We start from the raw sequence: 26,221 nt of genomic DNA on the forward strand, positions 1-26,221 counted from the left end.
CTGCTGAACAGCAAATGGGTCATTGAAGATACCAAAGGAGAAATCAAAAAATACCTAGAGACAAATGAAAAACAGAAATAAAACATTCCAAAATCTCTGGAATGTAGCAAAAGTGGTTCTAAGAGGGAAGTTCATACCAATATAGGCCTACCTCAAGATACAAGAAAAATCCCAAATAAACAACCTAACTTTAACACTAAAGGAATTAGAAAAATAAGAACAAACAAAGCCCTGTTTAGTAGAAGGAAAGAAATAATAAAGATCAGAGCAGAAATAAATGAAATGGAGATGAAAAAACAATAGAAAAGATCAATGAGATGAAGAACTTGTTCTTTGAAAAGATTAACAAAATTAGCAAACCTTTAGTTAGACTAACAAAAAGAGAGGACTCAAGTAAAATCAGAATGAATGAGAAGTTACAACAGATACCACAGAAACACAAAGGATCATAAGAGACTATTATGAACAATTATATGCCAACAAATGGACAAACTATAAGAATGGATAAATTCCTAGAAACATATAATCTTTTAAGACTGAATCATGAAGAAATAGAAAATCTGAATAGACCAATACTAGTAAGAAGATTGAAACAGTAATCAATAAAATCTCCTAACAAGCAAAACTCTAGGACCAGATGGCTTCACTGGCAAATTCTATGATAAATTCAAAGAATATTTAGGATTTGTTCTTCTCAAATTGTTTCAAAAAATTGAAAAAGAGGGAAACCTTCCAAATACATTTATTAATCTAGCATTACTCTGATACCAAAACCAGGTGAAAACACTACACAAAAAAGAAAATTACGGGCCAGTATCACTAATGAACACAGATGCAGAAATCCTCAACAAAATATTAGCAAACCAAATCCAACGATACATTAAAAGGATCATACACCACGATCAAGTGGGTTTTATTCCAGAGATACAAGGATGGTTCAACAATTGCAAGTCAATCAACATGATACATCCCACTAAAAAAATCAAGGGTAAAAATTATATGATCATCTCAATAGATGCAGAAAAAACTTTTGACAAAATTTGACATCCATTTATGATGAAAACTCTCAACAAAGTGGGTATAGAGGGAAACACCTCAACATAGTAAAGGCCATATATGACAAACCCACAGCTAACATCATATATACAGAGATCTGTGGTTTTCTGAACAGTAATACTGGGCTCTAAAAAATACAAATTAATAAAAACAATCCCATATACAATTGCATAAAAAAGAAAAAAATACCAAGGAATAATTTTAACCACAGAGGGGAAAGAACTGTACACTGAAAACTACAAGACATTGAAGGAGACACAAATAAATGGAAAGATATTCCATGTTTATGGATTGGACAAATTAACATTGTTAAAATGGCTGTACTGCACAAAACAATCTACAGATTCAATGCAATCTATCAGAATTCCAATGGCATATTTCACACAGCAAGAACAAATAATTCTAAAATTTGTATGGAGCCACAAACGATCCAAATAGCCAAAGCAGTCTTGAGAAAGAAGAACAAAGCTGGAGGTATCACCCTCCCTGATTTCAAACTACACTACAAAACTACAACAATCAAAGCAGTATGGTAGTGGCACAAAACAGAAACACAGATGAATGGAGCAGAATTGAGAGCCCAGAAATAAGCCCACACATGTATGGACAATTAACTTACCACAGAGGAGCTAAGAACATACACTGAAGAAAGGATAGTGTTTTCAATAAATGTTGTTGGAAAAACTGGACAGCCACATGCAAAAAATGAAACTAGACCATTATCTTACATCATACACAAAATTAACTCAAAATAGTTTAAGTACTTTAATGTAAAAAAAAATGTAAAATTCCTAGAAGAAAATTTAGGTAATAACATTATTGACATTGGTTTTAGCAATGTTTTTGTGGATTTGACTCCAAAGGCAAGGGAAACAAAAGCAAAAATAAGCAAATGGGACTATATCAAACTAAAAAGTTTCTGCACAGTAAAGAAAACTATCGTCAAAACAAAAAGCAACCTCCTGAATGGGAGAAGATATTTGCAAATCATATAACCATTAAGCAGTTAATATCCAAAATACGTAAAGAACTCAACTCAACAGTGAGAAAACAACCCTATTAAAAAATGTGCAGAAAGTTTGAATAGATATATTTCCAAAGATTTATAGATGATCAACAGGCACATGAAAAGATGTGCAACATCACTAATTATTAGGGAAATGAAAATCAAAATAGCAATGAGATGTCACTTCACACCTGTTAGAATGGCTATTATCAAAAAAGAGAAAAGGAAACCCTTTTACACTGTTAGTGGGACCATAATTCTTGCAGCCACTATGGCAAAAAAGTATGTAGATTCCTCAAAAAAATTAAGAATAGAACTACCATATGATCCAGTGTTTCCTCATCTGTGTATTTATCCAGAGAACACAAAAACACTAATTTGAAAAGATATATGCACCCCTATGTTCATTACAGCATTATTTACAATAGCCAAGATACGGAAACAACCTAAGTGTCCATCGATGGATGAATGAATAAAGAAGATGTGTACACGATGAAATACTACTCAGCCATGAAAACAAATTAAGTCCTTCATTTGCAACAACATGAATGGACCTTGAAGGTATGCTAAGTGAAATATTTTATACAGAAAAAGACAAATGCTATATGATCTCACTCACGTGTGGAATCTAAGAAAGCAAAACAAACAAAATAAAACAAAAACAAACCGATACAGAGATCAGACTTGTGGTTACCAGAAGGGAAAGGGTTGGGGGTCTGCAAAGTGGGTGAAGAGGACCAGCTCTGTAGTGATGGATGGTAACTAGGTTTGTGGTGGTGATCATTTGCAATGTATACAGATGTCCAGTTATAATGTTGAACTCCTGTGATGTATATAACTTTTTAAAAACACAGCAAAACAGATAAGGACATATTCTATTATCACACATATGTTTGTATGAAGCTAATTTTAATGGTCTCCATAGCTATCAGGGAAAACTGCTCCTCCACCCTCTACTTTAGAGGCTTAATTCCAAAAGATCCAGCAGTGCTCTATTTCATCTTTTTCTTTAAAACAATACTGTGTTCAAACCCTCAGCAATGCAAAGATATTCCTTACTGAAGTAATGTTTAATTCTGAATAAACATGTTCTAGATCTTTAATGGTAATAATTTTATATAATTAATCCTCAAAATTAAATACTAAGTTATGGTTCAGTGCATTTTATCTTAATGAAGACATAATGATCTTAGGCCATACCTTTTTAGAAAAGTTTGAAACTTAAAATACTTTATTTTTCTAACATGAATAGTCGGGATTAGCAAACCTTCATGAACCTCAGCTGAGGTGTGCCCTTCTCTTTTCCCTGAATGTGGTTTTCCCTCCCTAAGTTATTCAATGCCTTCATCTCCTACCCCTAACCCCATTCCACCCCTTCTAAAACTCTGCTCTTAGAAAAAGAACTGAATTGTTTTCCCTCTCCTGGAGAGAAGCTGTAAGTCTTATCCTAACTTCTCCAAACTGCTCTCTTTTCTAGTTGTGATCATCTCCAGGGCAAACTTGGTTCTAAGGCACTGAAACACAGAATTATCCTTCCCCACTTAAGAACAAATGAAAACTCCTCAAAGCAAACCTTATCTTTCTCTTTCCTGACTATAACATCTGAGAAGCTTAAGGGTTTTTCCAGTCATTCTAATTTATTGTTTGAGCAAGACTTTATACACATCAAACACACACACACACACACACACACACACACACACACACACACACACATATGATACCTGATTGTATTTTTCCTTAGTAAATTTCCCTAGAAAACTTTCATTTCTGTATTAGTTCACCCCGTTGTATGATCATTTATGTACATAATTCCTCCCTAACCCAAACTCTTTTTCCATACACATAGAGAATATCTTACAGATTATATTTCTAGACATATAAATATGTTAGCTATCCATATTATACTTGTAATAAGAATTTTTACATGAAATGTGAAAGAAATTTTTCCTCATAAACACAAATGATAATTTTAATATAAGCTATGGAAAATCAAATTTGAATAAAATAATATTTCTTTTTTGTCTACCACCTAAAACTAAATACTGTATTCTGGTTCCCCCACCATGTTCTTCTTTCCAAGTGAAGAATAAACTAATGGTAAATGTGTACTAGTTGGATGTTTCCACTTCTAAAACTCTAATTTTCTTGACAGAGATGTCCTATAGTCAGAAATTTGCTTGCAGTACATTTAATAAATTGAAATAGCAATTGCTTTTTCTTGATGTTCTGCCTGAAGCTCAACATGTAGATATGCATAATTCACTCCTAGCAGGAACTAAATTTTGGAACTATAAGAACAAGATGAGCAAACCTCAAATTTCTAACTGTAGTGAACAGGAAGATTGTTTTGAAAGAAAATATAGTAAGGAGGAAAAAAAATTTAAGCAAGTATGCTGCAGAAAATACATATGCTGGCTAAGTTTTGATGAATTGCTTTTTTCTCTGTGCAGTTTTTATTCTTATTGCAAATGAGGCTGTAGTTTTAAATTTCCTTATTTGTTAAGAAATGAAATTTTCTTTTCATCTTTTTCCCCTTCTTAATGTCTTTGAAATAGCTTCTCCTTTTATATACATTTACCAGCCAGGATACCTCGTATGTCTCTTCTTTATACATATTAAACTTGCTGCTTCTCACTTTGGTCATCCCACTCTTCTCATACAAATATGTGCATATGCACACGTGTTCACACATAGAAACGCATACGTATGTCCATAGGGAAAGTTACTGGTATAACTTCTGTTGAATATGTTAAATGGCCATGAGAGGGAGGATAGAAATCCTTGAATTCATCAAAGATCTATGATCCAACAGAGTTGTTGCAATAAGAATGATGATATTGCATTTCCCAGAATTTTTGGACAGTTTCTAGCCTTGTCCTTGTATCCTAAGGACATGACCTACTGAGTTGGGTGAGTACTCAAATGCCACTAGACAATGCTACAAATTCATATAAAGGGTCATACCAGATACTTTTTTTCACTTTTATTGCTAATTTTTAAATTGAAAAACATAAAAGACAGCGAGATGTTCCAAAGGGAGCCTAGACTAAAATCTTGATGGGGGACATAGGAAAAAGGAAGAGAACATGTATCCTGTAAGTTGGAAAGCTTGCTCTTAACAGGTAACTAAGCAAATAAATCTACACATGGTCCAGTAGAAGCTGGAAGGAAAGTGTAAACTGATCATAGCCATGGGAGCATTCTAAAGTTTTATAGCTATGCCCTCAGTGTAGTATCTCTGGCCACATGTAGCTATTTAAATCTATATTTAATAAAATTAAATTAAATTAAAATTTTAGTTTTTCAATCATACAAGACAAATTTCAAGTGCTTTATAATAGTCTATGTGGCTACTGCATCTGGAGGATGCAGATGCAGAAATTTTCCATCTTTGTATAATGTTCTATTAATCAGCATTGTTTTTTAGACATAAACTCTGTGTGACTGGATGTAAGTAGTGGTGCTTTCATACACAGAGACCAAACTATCTCCCCATGGATATGGTAGAAACTGTTAGCTGTTCCTAATATCTATTTTTCCTTTTCACACAATTTTTAGCTAGTTGTATAATTGTCCAGAGTAAAGGCCATGTCCTCCAACCTCATTTACAGCTAGGTCAAAGATAGATATAAATGGCAGTGTTATATGTCAAATTCCTGGCGTTTTCCGTAAAAGACAGTGTGCTCTCATTTCTGTTCTGTTTTCCTAGGCCCTTGCAGTCTGCTGCCTGAATGTGGATGTGTTCCAAGCCCTAATTGCTATATTCAATCATTAGAACAATGCTACCCACTAGGGTTAGAAACAATAGTAGAGAAAAGCCTGAATTCCTGGAAACCTCATGGAGCAGGGCCACCATACTAGCCTAGAACTGCCTACATCCTGACTTGTATATGAAAAAGAAATACATTTCATTTAATTTAAGCCTTTGTACATGTAGGTATCCTTACATCTAAACCTAAGAAATAACTTTTATTGCATTGCCTGTGACCCACAAATTAGTTTGTTTTTGGATTTCTTTGTTTCTTTCTATTTTTGGCAAGATGAAAAATATTTTTTGAAATGGTATTGTGGCAGAGTTAATAGTAACGGGCAAAAACCACTGGATTTTCTACCTTAAATAAATTAGTCTTTCTGGATAGCATTTTAATATTTCTGTCTTTTGTATACTAGAGTAATTTATAGCAAATTCCTTTGTGTACCCTTTCTATATGTTGTACATCTTTCTATCACTGTGCTTTTTCATTTTAATGTCTTTCTCCTCTTAGCCAGTTGTAGGCTCCGAAAGGATACAACTAATATCTCTGTCTAATCTTCAACATATGTTAGCCACTTGCATGCAGGCAGGCAAGAAAGAAGAAAGGAAAGAAGGAAAGACTAGGTGGGATGAGAATAGGCCATGGTCTGCCACAAGGAAATATGATTATGAATAAATGAGAGGCTTATAATATCTTGAAGAAGGAATCAGACACTAACTTAGATGGAAACTACATGAGAAATTCTTAAAATATCCTCATTCTTCAGAATCACAGCTTGATAAGGTCACATATGAGAATTTTTCATTTGGCTAATTCACATAGCTCCTAAAAGTAAGATAGTCTTGAGGAGAGGTTTTGTTTTGGCTGTTTTTTTTTTTTTTTTGCGGTACGCGGGCCTCTCACTGTTGTGGCCTCTCCCGTTGCGGAGCACAGACTCCGGACGCACAGGCTCAGCGGCCATGGATCAATCACGGGCTTAGCCGCTCCGCGGCATGTGGGATCTTCCCGGACGGGGGCACGAACCCATGTCCCCTGCATCGGCAGGCGGACTCTCAACCACTGCGCCACCAGGGAAGCCCGAGGAGAGGTTTTTAAATAACGTAATGAGAATGCTTGGACCTTTGCAGTTCACGGGCAGACGTCTTTGAATATTAGTTATATGAGTTCAAAGGAAGCACAAGTCATGTAATTGACAACCTCAAATGGCTCCCATGAGGAATTGGAACAGGTACAGGAATAAGAAATAATGAGGTTAGACAGATAGACACATAGATATAGTCATATAGTTATATAATTAGGTATATGGTTATATAATTACAGTTGTATAATTAGTTTTAGAGTTATATGATTAATTACATAGTTATATAATTACAGCCCAAAATATAAAATAAATATCCATGAATCTGTGGATAATTTTAAATAATTTTTTTAAAGTAAAATATTTTGAAAAGTAATTTTAAACTTTTTTTTCTGTGCTATTTTTAAAAAAGATTTTATTGAAGTATAGTTGAATTACAGTGTTTTGTTAGTTTCAGTTGAACAGCAAAGTGAATCAGTTATACATATATATATATATATCTCCACTCTTTTTTTTTAGATTCTTTTCCTATATAGGCCATTACAGAGTATTGAGTAGAGTTTCCTGTGCTGTACAGCAGGTTCTTATTAGTTACCTATTTTATATATAGAAGTATGTATATGTCAGTGCCACAGCCACTATGGAGAACAGTATGGAGGTTCCTTATAAAACTAAAAATAGAACTACCATATGACCTAGCAATCCGACCCCTCAGCATATACCCGGAGAAAACCATAATCTGAAAAGATATGTGTACCCCATTGTTCATTGCAGCACTGTTTACAATAGTCCGGACATGGAAGCAACCTAAATGTCCATCAACAGAGAAATGGATGAAGAAGATGTGGTACATATATACAATGGAATATTACCCAGCCATAAAAAGAACAAAATAATGCCATTTGCAGCAACATGGATGGACCTAGAGATTGTCGTACTGAGTAAAGTAAGTCAGACACAGAAAGACAAATATCATATGATATTGCGTATATGTAGAATCTAAAAAAAAAGGGTACAAATGAATTTATTTACAAAACAAAAGTAGAGTCACGGATGTAGAAAACAAACTTATGGTTACCAGGGGATAAGGGGGAGGGATAATTTTAAATAAACTTTTTATTTAAGAACAGTTTTAGACTTACAGGAGATAGTATACAAGGTTCTCATATACCCCCACACTCAATTTCTCTTATTATTAACATCTTATATTAGAATAGTGTGTTTGTCACAATTAATGAACCAATATTGGTGAATTATTATTAAGGTCCATAGTTTATTCAGATTTCCTCAGGTTTTATCTAGTGTCCTTTTTATTTCAGGATACCATCCAGAATATCACATTATAGTTAGGAGTTGTGTCTCTTTATGGCTCCTCTTGGCTGTGGCAGTTTTTCAGACTTTTCCTATTTTTCACGAATTTGACAGTTTTGAAGAGTACTGCTCAGGTATTTTGAGGATGCATCTTTATTGGAGTTACTATTATGTTTTTCTCATGATTGGACTGATGCTGTGTTTTGGGGGAAGAATACCGTACCATTTTCATCACATCATTATCAAGGGTACAGACTATCAACTTAACTTGTACACTGTTAATGTTGATCTTGGTCACATGGCTGAGGCAGTGTTTGTCAGATTTCTCTACTGTAAAGCTAAACTTTTCCCCCACTTTCCATACTGTGCTCTTTTGGAAGGAAGTCACTATGAGCAGACCACACTTAAGGAGTAAGGATTTATGCTCCCTACTCAGGACAGAGTATCTCCATAAATTGTCTGAAATTCTTCTGTGTAGGAGCTTTGTCTCTTCTCCCCCATTTGTTTATTATTTAAGCATTTATTTATATCACTATGGACTCATGGGTATTTATTTTATATTTTAAACTATAATCTCTTACTACTTTATGTATTATTTTGTTCAAATTTTTTCAGCTTTGGACATTGAGAGCTATTTCAGTTGGCTCCTGTGGCCCTTTAACATACCCCATTGTCATGGCTTTTTTTTTTTTTTTTTTTTTTTTTTTTTTTCCTTGGCGCTTGGCCTTGTCTGCTTGGTCCAAAGTGAAGGGGAACTGTCCATTTTTTTTTTTTTTTTTTTTTTTTTTTTGAGCCCTTACTTTCTGGCACTACAAGAGGCTCACCTTGTATAGTCCCTGTATGTTTCCTGTCCCAGTCCTAAAAGCAGCAATGTCTCCTTTTATTGGTATCATAGCAAGGTATGAATGCTAAGTATATCATTGCAATAAATGTGTGTACTCACCTGTGTGTATACATATAACTATGAATATTTCTATTAGATAAACCTCCGTATATATATGAAACCAAACATGAGTTGGCAACCCATATCCTCATCTCTAATCCATTACCACATGGGTCATCATAGCATCCTCCCCTTGCTTATCTTAATCTCCCACTTGGACAGTAGAAACCTGGCTCCCACTGTCCACCATCAATTTCCTTAACTGTTTAATAGCAGTATCAGAATTGTTAACCTGTACTTTCTTGGGAAGAAATTTTATCAACTTGAGTACAGTGAGTATGTGGAGTTCATTTTGCCTTTAGTATTATAGACTTCAGTCATTTCCAAAGTTACTACTGCCACCAGCATTTCCCCTTGTGTCACATTAGTGAGGATATCACATATACAGTTGACCCTTGGACAACTTGGAGTTTAGGGGTGCTGACCCTCCTCGCAGTTGAAAATCCATGTATAACTTATAGTCAGCCCTCCATATACATGGTTCCTCTGTATCTGGGGTTCTGCATTCCTGGATTCAACCAACTCTGGATCATGTAGTACTGTAGCATTTGCTACTGAAAAAAAATCTGTGTATAAATGGACCCACACAGTTTAAACCCATGTTGTTCAAGAGTCAACTTAAATTGTCACAGTCTTCTTTCCGTCTTGGGATTCCCCAGACTTCTAAATATTTTAAAAATTTGTATATATTAAGGCTCACTCTGTGCTGTAAAGTTCAATGGGTTTTGACAAATGCATAATATTATGGGTACACAATTACAGTATCAAACAGAACAGTTTCATCACCCTAAAGATTCCCCTGTGCTTCAATCTACTCAATGCTCAACCTTCCCTCTGAATCGCTGGCAGCCACGAATCAATTTACTGTAGTTGTAGTTTTGCCTTTTCCAAATGTCCAGTTATTGGAATCATACAGTCTGTAGCCTTTTCACATTCACATCTTTCACTTATCAGTATGCATTTAGCATTCACTTATTTTTGTTTTCTGACTTGATAGCTCATTTTCTTTCAGTGTTGAATAGTATTATGTTTGCTTGTGTACCCACTGAAGGACTGCTTTTTGCAGTCCTTGAGAGCTATTTCAGTTGGCTCTAGTTTTTAGAGATTATGAATAAATCTGTTTTAAACATCCATGTGCAAGTTTTTATGTGGATATGATTTTCAAATCAGCTGGGTAAATATTTAGAAGTGTGATTGCTGGATCTCATGGTAAGATTACTTTCTGCTTTCTAAGAAACTCCCAAACTGTGGTCCAAAATGGCTATACCATTTTGCATTTCCACCAGCAATGAATGAGACTTCATAATACTCTTCAGCTACATCAGCAATTGGTATTGTCAGTTTTTTTTTTTTAATTTGAGACATTCTAATAGGTGTGTAGAGGTATTTAATTATTATTTTAATTTCTAATTCATTAAAAACAATGTTAAGTATCTACATTATATTTATTTTCTATCTGTACATTTTGGCGAGGTATCTGTTCACATATTTTGCTTATTTTTAGGTTGGGTTGTTTGTTTTCTTATTTCTATGTTTTAAGAGGTATTTTTTAACATTTTAAACACATCCATTATTAGATACATGTTTTGGAAATATTTTCTCCCAGTCTGTACTAGTTGTTTTATTCTTTTAAGTTTCTTTCCAGAGCAAACTTTAAAAAAAGTTTAGTAAATTCAGTTTATCAATATTTTATATCTTGTGTTTTTGGTGTTATATTTGGAAACTTATCAGCAAACCAAAAATCAAATATATTTTCTCCTATATATGCTTCTAGAAATTTTACAGTGTTGCATTTATCATTTAAGTCTGTAATACACTCTAAGTTAATTTTTACATCCAGAATATAAAGGACACATGGTCTATGTGTTTATTCTTTCATCAATAACACACTGTCTTACTGTAGCTTTACAGTAAATCTCGGTGTATAATATTTTTTGTACATTTTATACATTGTAGGATAGATTTGCTAATATATAGTTGAAAACTTTTGCATCTGTGTTAATGAGCAATATTTGTCTGCTTTTCCTTCCTTGTAATATCCTCATCTGGTGTTCATATTAGAAAAATGCTTGCCTCAAAGAATGAGTGTGGAAGTGTAGTGTTCCCTCTGCTTCTACATTCTGGAAGAGGCTATGGAGAATTGGTATCATTTCTTCCTTAAATATTTGATAAAAGTCACCCGTGAGACAAACTGAGACAGATGTTTTCTTTTTTTAGAGATTATTAATTTTTTATTTGATTTCTTTAATAGATAAACAGCTTTTTAGATTATTTATTTCTGCTGTGTGGGTTTTGGTAATTTTTGTTTTTTAAGGAAATGGTCCATTTTATCGAGGATATCAAATTCTAGGGCATACAGTTTTATAGAGTTCCTTCATTATGCATTTATTGGATCAGTAGTGAAGGTCCCTACTTTATATCTGACATTGGTAATTTATTTATTTTTTTTCTACATTAGTGTGGTCAGAGGTTTATCAGTCTTACTGAGCGTTACAAATAACCAGTTTTTTATTTCATTGATTTTCTCTATTTTCTTGTTTTCAAACTAATTTTCTACTCTAAATTTTATTATTTCTCTTCTTCTACATGCTTTAGGCAGTAATGGCTCTTTTTCTCTAGATTTCTAAGGTAGGAGCTTAGATTATTGATTTTAGATCTTTCTTCTTTTTTAAAATATGTATTCAGTGGTATAAATTACCCTCTAAGCATACCACAAATTTTGATAAGTTGTATTTTCACTTTAATTTAGTTTAAAATATTTTAAAATTTGCCTTGAGACTTCTTATTTGACCATGTGTCACTTTGAAATATATTGTTTAATCTCAAAATATTAGGATATTTTTCCCATGATTTTTTTGTTATTAATTTCTACTTTAATTTCATTGCTGTCAAACATATGTTTTCTATTCCTTTAAATTTGTTAAGTTGTGTCTTTCCACCCAAATCTTAACCATTATCACTTCAAATATTTCTTTTCCTCTATTCTGTTTCCTTCTGTTGGTATTCCAATTATGCATGTTACATTGGTAGTTTGCCTGGTAACCTCAAATATTTGATGGGTCCAAGGAATATTATTGACTTTAGGTTTCATCTTTTTTCTTGTGATAAATATGGGAGTGATTACTTCCACACCGTTTACATGTCAGAGTTGAAACTGTAAGTCATCTGAAAGTTTTAGGAATCAATAATACGGAAAGCGCACCAACATCTGTACTCCTTTCATTGCACATATTTAGGTGTAGAAGGCCATAATGGCAGGTTAACAAAACTACCCTCTGTCGTTTGAAATTCTTTCAGTATGGTCCAGTAATAGGAGATATTCAGGCAATGGAGATATGCAGTCATCAGGGATAATATCATGTGACCTGAACCTGTTTGGAAAATATTTATTGTCATGAAGAATAGTATTTATGAAAGGGTTAATCTCAAAAGTTACTTAGATTTTCAAGAAACAAAATAATCAAGTGTCAGTACATAGGATTTGATGTAAAAAACAAAACTGTGCTTCAAAGATGTGTGGCTTTGGGAAAACTAAACATCCTAATTTTGGTTGAAGTTTTTTTAATAATAAAAGAAGGAAAATAATATAGCTCTTTTTTGTAGTTTTTGAAAAGGTACATGGCATGTAGAAATCACTCAATATTAGCAATGATGATGATGGTGATGGTAAAGTGATGGTAGAGCTTCTTTGTCATTGTTTCTGTAGTATTAAGCACAACTCACAGAAACCTTTAGGTGTCACAGTGTCTCCTGTAATGCTCTGTGGCCTATTATTAAGCACTGTACAAAATTCAGAAGTAACCTTTAGAGGAGAGGACCAGCTCTCACTGGTCTCCTTTGGGAGCCATGATCTAGAGCACATCTAATTGTTAATGTAGCAAATGAGCACAAAAGACTCCACCCAATTAAGTCTGTTTTGTTGACAGAGACTCTCTTGAAGGTTTTCAGAGAGCATTTGATTGTATTTTATTCCAATACAAGTGTGTTCAATCATCTTCTGGTAAACAATGACCACTCAGTCACTAGTCTTTGAGAGGGAGTTTTCTGAAGCATGATTCATCTAGTTGAGAGATGTTTGTTATTAGACAACTATGTTTTCTTCAGGATTAATAGTGGGTAAGATTGGGGGTTTATAATTTCAAGAATCATTGGTGTTTAAGCCTAAATGTCACTTCTTTAGACAAGCCCTCATGAAACTCTAAACTAAATCAAAACCCTGAGTTATAGTCTCCATTATACCTTTCAATTTTCATTTATACCACTTATACAGTTTGCAATTATGTCCCCAAATTAGGTTTTAAAATCTCTTATAGACTAGATATAGTACAGACTTATGCAACTTTAGGACCTACGCTTGTAAAATTTTTTAAAATAGTTATGCAAGGATATAACCGAGATACTAGCTATTTTGGTCAGGCTTTAGTGGGCTTATGGCTTTCTTATAAGCATAAAATTGGCAGAAATTATGCTGTGTGATTTCTGAGGCTACTTTAGAATAGGCAGCACAGTTTCCAGCTTAATTTATGCAAACATTCACAGATGGAGCTTTACAAGTAAGCCAAGCCTCAAAGAAAAGCCACACATAGGTGCTCCAATCAGTGTGCATAGTTTTTAGCCTCCAAGCCTAGGTGCCAAGCATGTAAATGGATGAGCCTTCAGATGCTTCCAGCCCTTAGTCATGAGGCACCCCAACCTTGGAGTCTTTGCACCTGAGGTTCCAGATATTGTGGAACAGAGCCAAGCTGTCCCCACTATAACCTTTCAAAATCCTTGATCTTCAGAATTTGTGAATGTAACATGTTTGTTGTTTTAAGTCACAAGGTTTGGAGATAATTTGTTACAAAGCAGTAGTAACTGAAACATGGAAAATAATGGAAATATCACAAGGACACTTCAGAATTTGGACAAAGAACTAACTCTATATGAATTTAGGATTCAGATGATGGGCTCTGAATGCACACTCTAATTGCATATAGTAAGAACCATGTAATAAGTGCTCACTGTACCCTAAGACTATGCTAATGACCTTATATGCATAATTGCATATAATTCTCATAATAACTCTATATTTATGTACTGTAACTATCTCTATTTAAAAACAAGAAACAGAAGCTCAGAGAGGTAAAGTAACTTAAGTGTCACAGATACAATAGGCCTCACAGGTGCCACTGGGATGCTCTGAAGCTGGAATGGCCCTTCAGAATTGTCCCAATTGTGAGCAGGGAGAGAGTTCAGCCCTTTATAGCCTGTGTCAACCAATCACAGCATTCAGGCTTCTCCAGAGAATCCTCTTCAATCATATAGAGTTGATAAACATGACACACTATTTTATGGTGATAGACATCAGGAGAGTTTTTAATTGGTAGAAGCATTGACCGGAAGGACAGACTATGTTTCTGGGGGTGCTTATATGAGTCTGTTTATTAATCTGGCTTTGGTTACAGGAATGTATTTTGCTTTTGGATATTCACTGAGCTACACACTAAGTTGTAAACATTTTTGTATGCATTTTTGGACATCAAAATTTTTTTAAATCTGCTATTTAAATCCTGATTACCCATCAAAACAAAGTAGAGTTTATTCTAAGAAAGCAAGATAGATTTAAAATTTAAAAAGAAATTGCTGCCATTCACCAGACTAGCAGAATGGAAGAGAAAAAACCCATATAATCATTTCAGTAGATGTAGTTAAAAGAATTGATAAATACTATTATTGGAAAGAAGTATTTGATAAGCATTACCTTCTCACTAACAAGAATATTTGGGCCATCTCTAAGATATGTTCTTATCTAATTGCCTTTCACTCCTGTTTTTCTTCACTCAACATGCAAATTTCCCAAGAGAAAATCTGATTGGCCTTATTTTGGTTATGTCCACACTTCTCTGACAAGGGTAAGAGAGTTACTCTGGTTCCTGCTGTACAAAAAGTAGGCAAAAATAAGAGATACTCACTTCAATGTTAACTTTAATACATTTTTATTTAAATAAATCAGTGCACTACCAGGTTCAAAGATACAGATACACACAACTAAATTTCATATATTCTGAGCTATAAATGGTTCACTGGAATTGGAGAGACAGATTAAGTGAGAAAATTACTGTATATAAAACAGCAGAGGTAGACAAGAACCAGATCTCAAATGACCTGTTAGCCCATGTAAGTAATATGGATTTAATTATGAAGAAATAGAAAATTATTGAAGCATTTAAAGTAAAATGGACATCAGCTAATGTGTGCTTTAGTTAAGAAAGAACATGCTGGCGTCTGTGATGAGAATAAATATGAGAAGAGTGAACTTCAAGCACAGAGATTAATTGTAACAATCCAGGTGAGAAATAAAAAGGACCTGAATTAATTGGTAATGGAGTGAAGAGAAAGGGACAGATTTAATTGCAGTTTATAAGGTACCATCCATGAAGCTGAGTATCTAGCTGAGAATGCAGAAGTAAAGGAGCATGAAGAGTCAGGGTTGAAAGGCACATCTAATTACCAATTGAGGGGATATGAGAGAAAGATCAGTGAATGGGAAAACATAGAGATAATGAATCAGTTTGATCTGTTTTGACGCTCAGTTTCCAGTTGCTCATCATGCTGGAGATGTCCAGTAGGAGTCTGGATATATAGGTATGTTTTTCTTTGGGTTTTTTGGGGGGTTTTTTTGCGGTACGCGGGCCTCTCACTGTTGTGGCCTCTCCTGTTGCGGAGCACAGGCTCTGGACGTGCAGGCTCAGCAGCCATGGCTCACGGGCCCAGCCGCTCCGTGGCATGTGGGATCTTCCCGGACCGGGGCACGAACCCGTGTCCCCTGCATCAGCAGGCAGACTCTCAACCACTGTGCCACCAGGGAAGCCCTACTCCTCTTTGTAGATGTTGGTTGTATGATAAATATTTGGTGAACCAAATAATGAAACAGTGAATCTGCAGACAAAAACAGAGACTCAGTAGTATGTAGTACCATTATCCCAAATAGTTCTTCCAGTGCCTGGCACATAATAGATATCAATAAAGAGTTTTAGTTATGAAATTCCAAGGAACTACAGAATTACTCACACTCCATAATAAATTCATAAATACAGGTGAACTGCATGCATTTTCTTTTATCATCATTTCCAACATTGTCTCTCTTTTGCTAGAAACACTATATATTTATACTCTAGCTGGAAGAATACATTGAGGTTTGTGTGTCGTATTTTAATAATATGCATCATATTAGGAGTGTACGTTATATACTTCCTGCCTTTATGTGTAATTTGCCCATTACTTCAGGGTATGAGACTTTTGCAACAGTCTTTTGCATTCCATTGACACTCTGGCCACTAATAGCTATTCTACTCTTTTCTTCATTATTTTACACTTTAGATATCAATAATACTGAGAAATAATGATGAGTAAAAAGCTAAAGGACATTCTAATTTACTCTGGAAATGGCTCCTTAAACACTCATTGTCTGGCTAATGCACAATAAGGGGAAATGTATTTCCTAGTCATTGGCCAGCCATTTAATCTTGCTACATTTACATGTGCAATCCTGAGTTTATCTTCCTACATGTACAATCCTGATTTTATCTTACTACATTCTGGTTGTGGTTGAAGACTGTTCACAAATGGTATTATTTGAGAGTATGTGTGTGTTTGAATGTGTAGCATTGCTGAGAAAAAATATAATGAGTGTAATGAACTTTCCAAGGAAAATGAAGCTTAGTTCTATCACCAATACTTTTGAAATGGTAATTCATGGTGCTCTTCATCAACTTCATTATAAATGTAATGGTCTTTAAAAACAGAGAACACATTGTTCACATTTTTTTGTTTTGATGCCTCAAGTTCTATTTTGAGCATCATATTTTGTACCATGTGTTTCTTTGTGAAATTTTATTTTTTTAAATTCTTCTCATGTTCTTTGTGTCAATCATTGAAAATTCAACAGTAATGTTGCTTATTTCAAATAGCCTTTATGCCTTTTCTGCTGCCTTTAATCTGTCGTTGGCTAGTAAAAAATATATCAAATCTTCTTATGAGTTATATTTAATATAAGAATCAATATAGCACAAAATGAAGCCATATGAGTAGAATTCAAGACTTTGGTTGAGGAGCTTTGCAATAAAAAATTTTGTTCCTAAACATTTTTTTCCTTTTCATGTATTTTCAGAATCATGTAATTTGTTCTGTGGGACTAATATTCACAGAAATCAAATCTGTGTAAAAGTGAGACACTTCTCTATTGAAAAAAATGATTTACACAAGAATAATTATTTCCAAGTTGTTCTGTAGCTGAAATTATGCTTTTTCCTTGAATAGGAGATAAAATGATCTAGTGAAATTAGTACCTGCTTTGGAGTCAGAAATATGAATTTAAATCACAGAACAGATAATTCATTATGTTAACTTATAGAACTCAATTAATTTGTGAATCTTAATTACTTATCTACAAAGTGGGGCACAATCACTTATGTCACACTGTAAGACTTCAATGATATAACATACCAAAACACACTACCATAGTGTCTGTTATGTGCCAGGGTAGGTTCTAAACTCTTTCCATATATTATTTATGTAAATCATGTATATATATTATATATATATATATTTCTGTATATATATATATATATATAATTTTTAGGATAGAATCTGATATACATAATCAGGATAGATTCTATTAGCCTAATAATAAAACTTTATGGCACTTTGAGCATGCAAATCACATGAGAAGAAAAAATCATCAGTGTTGTTTGGAGAATGAAACACCAAATCTAATAGTTCTCTTTTTCAGTATTAGGCAGGTATATAATATGTAATTCTTGTTATTCACGTTTCTTCAATCACATGAAAATTGGCAATTACTGATTCTTTGTTATAAAGCTCTTCTAGAGATCTTAAAAATTCCAGAATGGTTCAGAATGCCCAGAACTAGGCAAAAAAGATTAACACAGGATGAGGCCCTCAAGTAATTTTAAGGCAAATTTCCTGAAGACCTGTAATATTCACTCATGCATAGCCCTGAGTAGCCAGGGTGTGGCTGCAAGAACACAAACAAACAAAAAACCTAGTCCTTGCTTAGAAGGTTTTTGAATAATATCTGGAAAAATAAAAGTTCCTATCAGCATTTCAGGATGGGGCCAGTGAAGATAATGATATAATTGTGAAAAATTCAGAAGATTGTCATTTTTTTTTTTTTGAGAAATGGACCCAAAAAAATATGTGAAACTTGGAAAATATTACAACCAATTATTTTAAAAAATAGGCTTTGGTTATCAAAATGTCATAATTGTAGGGATTAGAAATCTTTCCTATTCCTGAGGAATTTCAAGATCCATCTAAAGCAATACAAATTGTTCTGATATCATTTTTAAAGCCTGCACCATATTATTCATTATTAGGGATTTATATCTGCCCTCGGCTCCTGTCTGAGAATTTCTTTGAATACTTGCTGAGCAATTACATTCTTTAGCAATGGGGAAGAAATGATAGGGGTGAGAGGTGTAACTCAAATTAACTCTTTTTCTTTTTTACTAGTTTTTAACACCTTCCACAGTTCCTGTTGCTAAATGGCCCGAGCTTATATTTAATGCTAAAAATCAGTGCTATCTAGCAGATGTTAACAGAGATGGGAACAGTTAGACTGATGTAAATACAATATTGCCATGTGCCCAGAATCTTATTCCTGAATAGGCTTTAAAGAACATAAATCGAGGGAGTTTTGTCAGTCTATTTCCAAATACAACAGAAGTGTAGACTCTCAGAAATAAAGAATAAAGATCATAGGTCAACTTGATGTGCCAGAATTGTAGAACCTGCAGGGAAGGTGGTGCCACAGAAGGATGAATTATCCACTCCTCAAACTTGAGGTGATCAATGATCATGTGCACTTTATGTGTGCACAAATCTCTTTGCAAAATGTCTTATTACTTCCAACACAGGAGAGATGTGAATTGACAGGATAAAAGCAATAATCCTAGAAAGTAATGAGAAAAAAATGTTATCCTGTGTTGAATGGAATCAAATTGTTGTCAAGAACTTTAACACGGAGGAATGTGAAAAAGAGGAAAACAAACTCTACAGTTTAGTGGTTATCCAATGGAATAAGGTTCTGACTGAGCATCAGTAAAGAAGAAGGAAGTGTAACATGCAGAAAACAGAAAGCAAGAGAAATCTGTTACACTTCCAAGGAGGCAGAACCTCCCTGAAATTGTGAGATAGGTGAATGTTTAAGGAATACAGAGAGAGTTACACCTGAATAAACTTTGGATAATTTGTTTGGATAAGATGCTTTGGTATATACATTCTAGTTTTTTCGAACCCGAGTTTCCTCATCTGTAAAATAGTGCAGATAACAACATATTCTTTTCACTTTTTTGTGATAGACAACTGAGATAATGCATGAGAAACATGAAAAAATAGAAGGCAATAGTTATGGAATTGGTGGCAGATGAGTAACGTCAGTGTTTTAGTGAAAATGATGTAATGTAGGAGAACACAAATCCCAATACAAATAAATCTGTAATAAAATGAAATATTATTTCCCTAAGTTTGGTATTTAATTTACCAGGATTGTGAACAAAATTTAATCATTAAATCCCTACTGTTTTATTGGTCTGTGAGCAAATACCATGTTTTTTTGTTTGTTTTGTTTTGGTCACACCTCATGGCTTATGGGATCTTAGTTCCTCAAGCAGACATTGAATCTGTGGCCCCTGTAGTGGAAGCGTGGAGTCCTAACCACTGGACTGCCAGGGAATTCCCAATACCATGTTTTTATATATCAATTTTAAACTAAAATATGGGCACATTATCACTATTTTTCTACTATTCCTTTTTTTTTTTTTTAAGGTACTAATGATAAAGCCAGGATCTACCATTACTGAAGGATACCATGTATTTATTTCAATAAGAAAACTAAATATGGTTGAATGAACAACTAAATTAACTGCCAATTAAACATCTAAAATCAACACAAAATCGGGGATTTTACCCATACCTTTTTTGTATTTAACACTCTAGTATATGTGTGACAGAAAGAGAGAGGGAGAGAGCGAGAGAGAGAATAAGTAGGCGTGGCCTCCTTTTTCAGTTGTAATGGACTGTTTTCCATCTGTCATGCCCCAGATTCTATGTTATCAGCTGAATCAGTCAATAAATTCATATCACAGAATTTGTTGTCTAGCTTAGTTTTACTTCCTTACACACCCTCTTAAAAGGACTGTTGTTATACATCAGTCTATGTGTATAACCCCTTTCCTGAGCAAATGCCACAATGTATACTTTTGTTTTTTACACTGTGGGGGGGAAAGCACATACACAGCATACACCACATACCATTATTTACTTGTGTTTGGTATTTTGTTTGCCACAAAGCAGTTATCATAAATAACATCCAAGAGAGTACACTCAGCCTTTAATAATATTGTTTTGGGAATATATCACCTAGCACTGAAAATGTCATGTAAAATTCATATCCATAACTATTTACAGAGGGGGGGAAAGAACAGTTGCACTTCGCAACGCTAGCACAATTCTCCAAAACACTGAGAAAGATGCCATGTTCTCTGTCTTTTTTCACACTTATTTTTGGTATCTGGAGCTATGTTTCAGGGTTATATTGATTTTCATTCTGGCTGTGGTTGATTAATGTTTCAGGAAGGAGTCAGGTGCATTAGTGCATAGCTGAATAGAAATATCAGTGCTTTCTCTCAAGTGAAAGTGGGGTGGGGGTGGGACAAAACCAACCCACCTACTGGTTTTAGCTGGTAATGTGTACACACAATAAAATGAATCTCTAAAATTGACAACCACATGGACTGGTTAACAGGAAGCTCCACATTCTTTTCAACACTTGTTATTGTTATTAATGGCCTGTCAGCAACTTCTGGCAACAAATAAAATGTTAGTGTTTTGAGAGAACATTAGTGATCTTTTTATTTTTTCTTCAGATTTCATCTTTAGGTTAAGTGTGTTCACCTTATAAATTTGCTTCCCAGAAGGTACATTCTCTAGTAATTGCTTTTCCTTGATAAGGATTTCTCACTCATTACAGGGAAACTGCAAATGTAATAGTTAAGAAACACGATTCCACTGTAGTAACATTTTTCATCCTGACCCTATTCCCAAGGTTAAGAAGCTACTCATCAGTTTAATGTTTTCTATTTGCTACTTTGCCAGCTGCATGTTTCTATTTTAATAGCTCATTTTCCACCATCCACAATTCCCTTCTTCATATCAGCTTGGCTTTTTTTTTATATGACTGTTACGTGATGCTCACAGATTTCTCTGAACCTATTAAATGTCCAACATATTGTCATCCAGATAAACAATCACACCTAATTAATGAGACTTGCAAACTCCCATTCATTTCTGAGAAGGAAATAACATTTTGTAGAAATAACAGATAGCCATTTAGACCCACTGGTTATTACTGGGTTTGAAATATTACATTTTATTTAAAGAAATGTTAATGATTACAGTGAATGAAAACACATTTAATAAAACAGACTCAGTAATTCAATTTGGTTGTAATCAAAGTTTATCTTAATTTGAATTTTGGAAGAAATTAACATTTAAAAAATTTTTAGCAGTTCTCACATTTGCTAAAATTATACAGCTTAGATGGAACATGACTAAAACTTCAGCTTAAATGTACTTTTAATACTGGCAAAGGCTAATCAACTTCAGAAAGTCCAGTAGCCATATAATGAGGAACTGATTATGAAACTCTAAATCAATAGAGAATGTCTCTATAATAAACAGAGAATGTCCCTAGTATAAAAGTAAAATGCACTCGTTTACCATACACTTCAGTTCTTTGAAACAATGCCACATGTTAGTTTGCTCCAAATGTGAACCATGTTTTTCTGTTTCCTTGAAATTACTGAAAAGCTTTCATTTCTTACTGCTGACCAAAAAAAAAAAAAAAAAAGTAGCAAATAACGTAACTTCTTATTCAACTTATGTATATCTCGTCTTAAAATCATATTTCCTATTACATTAGGTCCATTTATTTTCTCTGAAAATAATCTCTTCTGAAGCCCTGAAGTTTTAATCTGGGCTAATTGCTTTCTTGACACATTCCAAAATTCTTTACTTGAATATCTTCTGGGTTTACTGGAACCTCAATCTTCCTCTGTGTTGTTTTTGTTTTGTTTTGTTGCATTGTTTTGTTGTGGTTTATTGTCAACTGTCTTCCTCTGAAAGGAATATAGGGAAGAAAATTTGTGTTCTTGCATGTCTGAAAATATATTTATTTTGACTTCATGCTTGATTGTTCTTTGGATGGGCATAGAATACATAAATGAATAACATTATTAAAAAGTAATTTAATCTAAGTTTGCATGTTGCCTCTTTTGTTCCATTGGTCTTTTCTAAAATGTTATCATTTCTAAAATGTTATAATCTCAAGAATGTTATATAAACAGAATCATAACCTTTTAGATTGACTTCTCCATTAAGCATAATTCCCTGAAGATTCATCCAGGTTGTTTATGTGTCAATAGGTTGTTCCTTTATATTGCTGAATAGTATTCCATGGTAAATATGTAGCACAGTGTGTTAAACAATTCACTTGCTGAAGGATATCTGGACTGATTTCTTTTTTTGCTGTTACAAATAAAGCTGTTTCTAATATTTCCATACAGATTTTTGTGTGTGAACATAAGTTTTTATTTCTCTGGGATAAATGCCCCTGGATGCAAGTGCTGGGTCATATGGTAGCTGTATGTTTAGTGTTTTCAGACTCTACCAAACTATACCAAGAGTGTATGTACTATTTTACATTCCCATCAGCAATATGTCAGCAATCTAATATCCAAATGCTCACCAAAATTTAGTGGTGTCATTATTTTATTACTTTACCCATCCCAGTAGATGTGTGATGTCTCATCGTGATTTTAATTTGTATTTCCGTAATGAGCTAATGATGTGAAACATCTTTTCACATGCTAATGGTCTTCTATATTTCATCTTCAGTGACAAATATGTTCATTTATTTTGTCCATCTTTATATTGCATTTTTTTATGTTGAATTTTGGGATTTTTATATATTCTAGATATTAGTTCTCTATTGGACACATAGTTTGCAAATATATTCTGTGGCTTTTGTTTTCATTGTCTTCACATGGGCATTTACAGAGCATTTAAAAAAAATTTTTTTATAAGATCCAATTTTTAATCAGTTTTTTTTTATGGATTATGCTGCTTTTATAAGACCTAAGAACTTGTTGCCAGTCCCAGATCAAAAAGATTTTATATTTTTTAATGTTCTATATTTTTATGTATTACTATTCAATCTGTGTCCCATTTAGAGATTTTTCTTGAAGTATAATTGACTTACAATATTATATAAGTTTCAGGTGTACAACATAGTGTTTTGAGGTTTTTATACATTACAAAATGATCACCATGATAACTCTGTTAGACAATAGGTCTAGTCGAATAACATACAAAGTTATTACAATATTATTGATTATATTCCCTATACAGTACATTACATCTCTGTGACTTATTTATTCTATAACTGGAAGTTTGTACCTCTTAATAGCCCTCACCTAATTCATTCATCCCCACACACTCCCCTCTGGCAACTACCACTTTGTTTTCTGTATCTATGAGTCTGTTTCTGTTTTGCTATGTTTGTTCCTTTGGTTTTTGTTTTTTGTTTTGTTTTAGATTCCACATATAAGTGAGATCATATTCTCTTATTCACTTTCTGTGTCTGACTTATTTCACTTAGCATAATACCCTCTAGGTCCATCCATATTGTCACAAATGGTAATATTTCATTCTTTTTGTGGCTGAGTAATATTCTGTCATATGTATATACCATATGCACTTGAAATGAAGGTGTATTCTGCTTCATTGGACTGCTTCAACAGTCCAACAGATGGACTGTTCCATACATATCTATTAAGTTCATCTGATCTAATGTGTCATTTAATGCCATTGTTTCCTTATTGGTTTTCTGTCTAGATGATCTATTCATTGATGTAAGTGGGGTGTTAAAAGTCCCCTACTATTATTGTGTTACTGTGCATATTTTTATGTTTGCTAATATTTGCTTTATGTATTTTTGTGCTCCTATGTTGGGTGTAGTATCTTCTTGTTGGTTTGATCCCTTTATCATTATGTAATGTCTTTCTTTGTCTCTTATTACATACAGTCTTTGTTTTAAAGCCTGTATTGTCTGATATAAGTATTGCTACCTCAGATTTCTTTTTATTCCCATTTGTATGGAATAACTTTTTCCTTTGGATATACTTTTTGTTTGAGGTTTAAGTTGAGGTTTATTCTTTTTCTTATGTGTATCTAATTGTTCCTGGACTATTTGTTGAACAGGATATTTTTCCTCATTTGAATTGTTTTCCAATTTTGTCAAAAATCAACTGGGTATATTATGTGGATCTATTTCTGCTTCATAGATCTACGTTACCATCCCTTCATCAATAATGTGCTCTCAATTATTATAGTTATATATTTAGCTTTAATATTGTATAGAGTAATTCTTCCTACTTTATTCTTTATCACAAGATATTTTAGCTATCTTGGGACCTGTGCTTTTCCTTTTACATTTTAGAACAAATCTGTCCATATCTACACAAAATCTTGCTGGGATTTTGTAGGAGTTGCACTAAACCTATATGCCTACTGGGGAAGAATTGACATCTTTAGTGTGTTGACTCTTCCAATTCATGAACATCATTTATCTCTCCATTCACTTGGGTCTTCTTTGATTTCTTCTGTCATAATTTTGTGATTTTCTGCATATGTATCTTGTACATGTTCTAAGTGTATATCTAAGTATTTAATTTTCTTTGGAGTGATTGTAAGTAGTATAGTGTTTATAATTTCTGTTTCCACATATTTACTGTTAGTATATAGAAATGCAATTGATATTTGTGTGTTTATCTTGCCTCCTGCAGCCTTGTTAAACTGATGTCTTAGTGCTAGGAATTCTTTATAGACTTGTTAGAATTTTTATGTAGACAAATAGATAGATTTATTTCTTAACTTAAAACTGTATGCCTTCTTTTTATTTATTGCTATCACTAGAACTTCCAGTACAATGTTGAACAAGAGTGGTGGGAGCAGACATTCTTGCCTTGTTCCCAGTCTTCAGGGAAAGCATTCAGTCTTTCACCACTAAGTATTATAATAAATGTAGAATTTTTGCAGATTATTTCTTTCCAGTTGAGGTAATTCCACTGTATTCCTAACTGGCTGAGTGTTCTTTTCCTGGATGGGTATGGAATTTTGTCAAATTGCTACTGTAACACATCCATTAACTTATTTGATTACAACAACACAAATTTATTACCTTACAGTTCTAAATTTCAGAAGTCCTAAAACAATGTGTTGAGAGCACCCTGTTCATTCTGAAGACTAGGAAAGAAGCTGTTGCCTTGCATTTCCGTCTTCTGTAGGCCTCCTGCATTTCTTAGCTCACAGCTATTTCTTTATGTTCAAGATCAGCAGCATAGCATCTTCAGATCTTCCCTCACATTCACTGCTCCTCCCACCTTTGCTTCCATTATCACATCTCATTTTCCAATTCTGACCTTCCTGCCTCTGTTGCTTAAGAACCCATGTGATTACATTGGTTCTACTCAATAATCTAGGATAGTCTTTCCAACTCAAAATCCCTAACTTAATCACATCTTCAGAATCCCTTTTGCCATATAAATGAACATGTTCACAAGTTTGGGAATTAGGACATGGATATCTTTGGGGGAGGAGACATTATTTTGTCTACTGCAGATCTTATGATTTCTCTCCCTTAGCATGTTGATACAGTGGATTATACTGATTGATTTTGAAATGTTGAGACAGACTTGTATACCTAGGATAAATCTCATTTGGTCAATTTGTATAATTCTTTTTAGATATGATTGGATTCTACTTGCTAATATTTTGTTGAGCATTTTAAGTCTAAGGTCATGAGAAATGTTGGACTGTAGTTTTTGTTTGTGTGTGTGTGTGTGTGTGTGTGTGTGTGTGTGTGTTGTGTGTGTATGTGTGTGTGTTTTGTCTTGGTCTGGTTTTGATATCAGGATAATAATGCCTCATAAAATGTATTTGGAAGTGTT

Source organism: Lipotes vexillifer, unplaced genomic scaffold (assembly GCF_000442215.2).
Source record: "Lipotes vexillifer unplaced genomic scaffold, Lipotes_vexillifer_v1.1 scaffold387, whole genome shotgun sequence".
NCBI classification, from domain to species: Eukaryota; Metazoa; Chordata; class Mammalia; order Artiodactyla; family Lipotidae; genus Lipotes; species Lipotes vexillifer.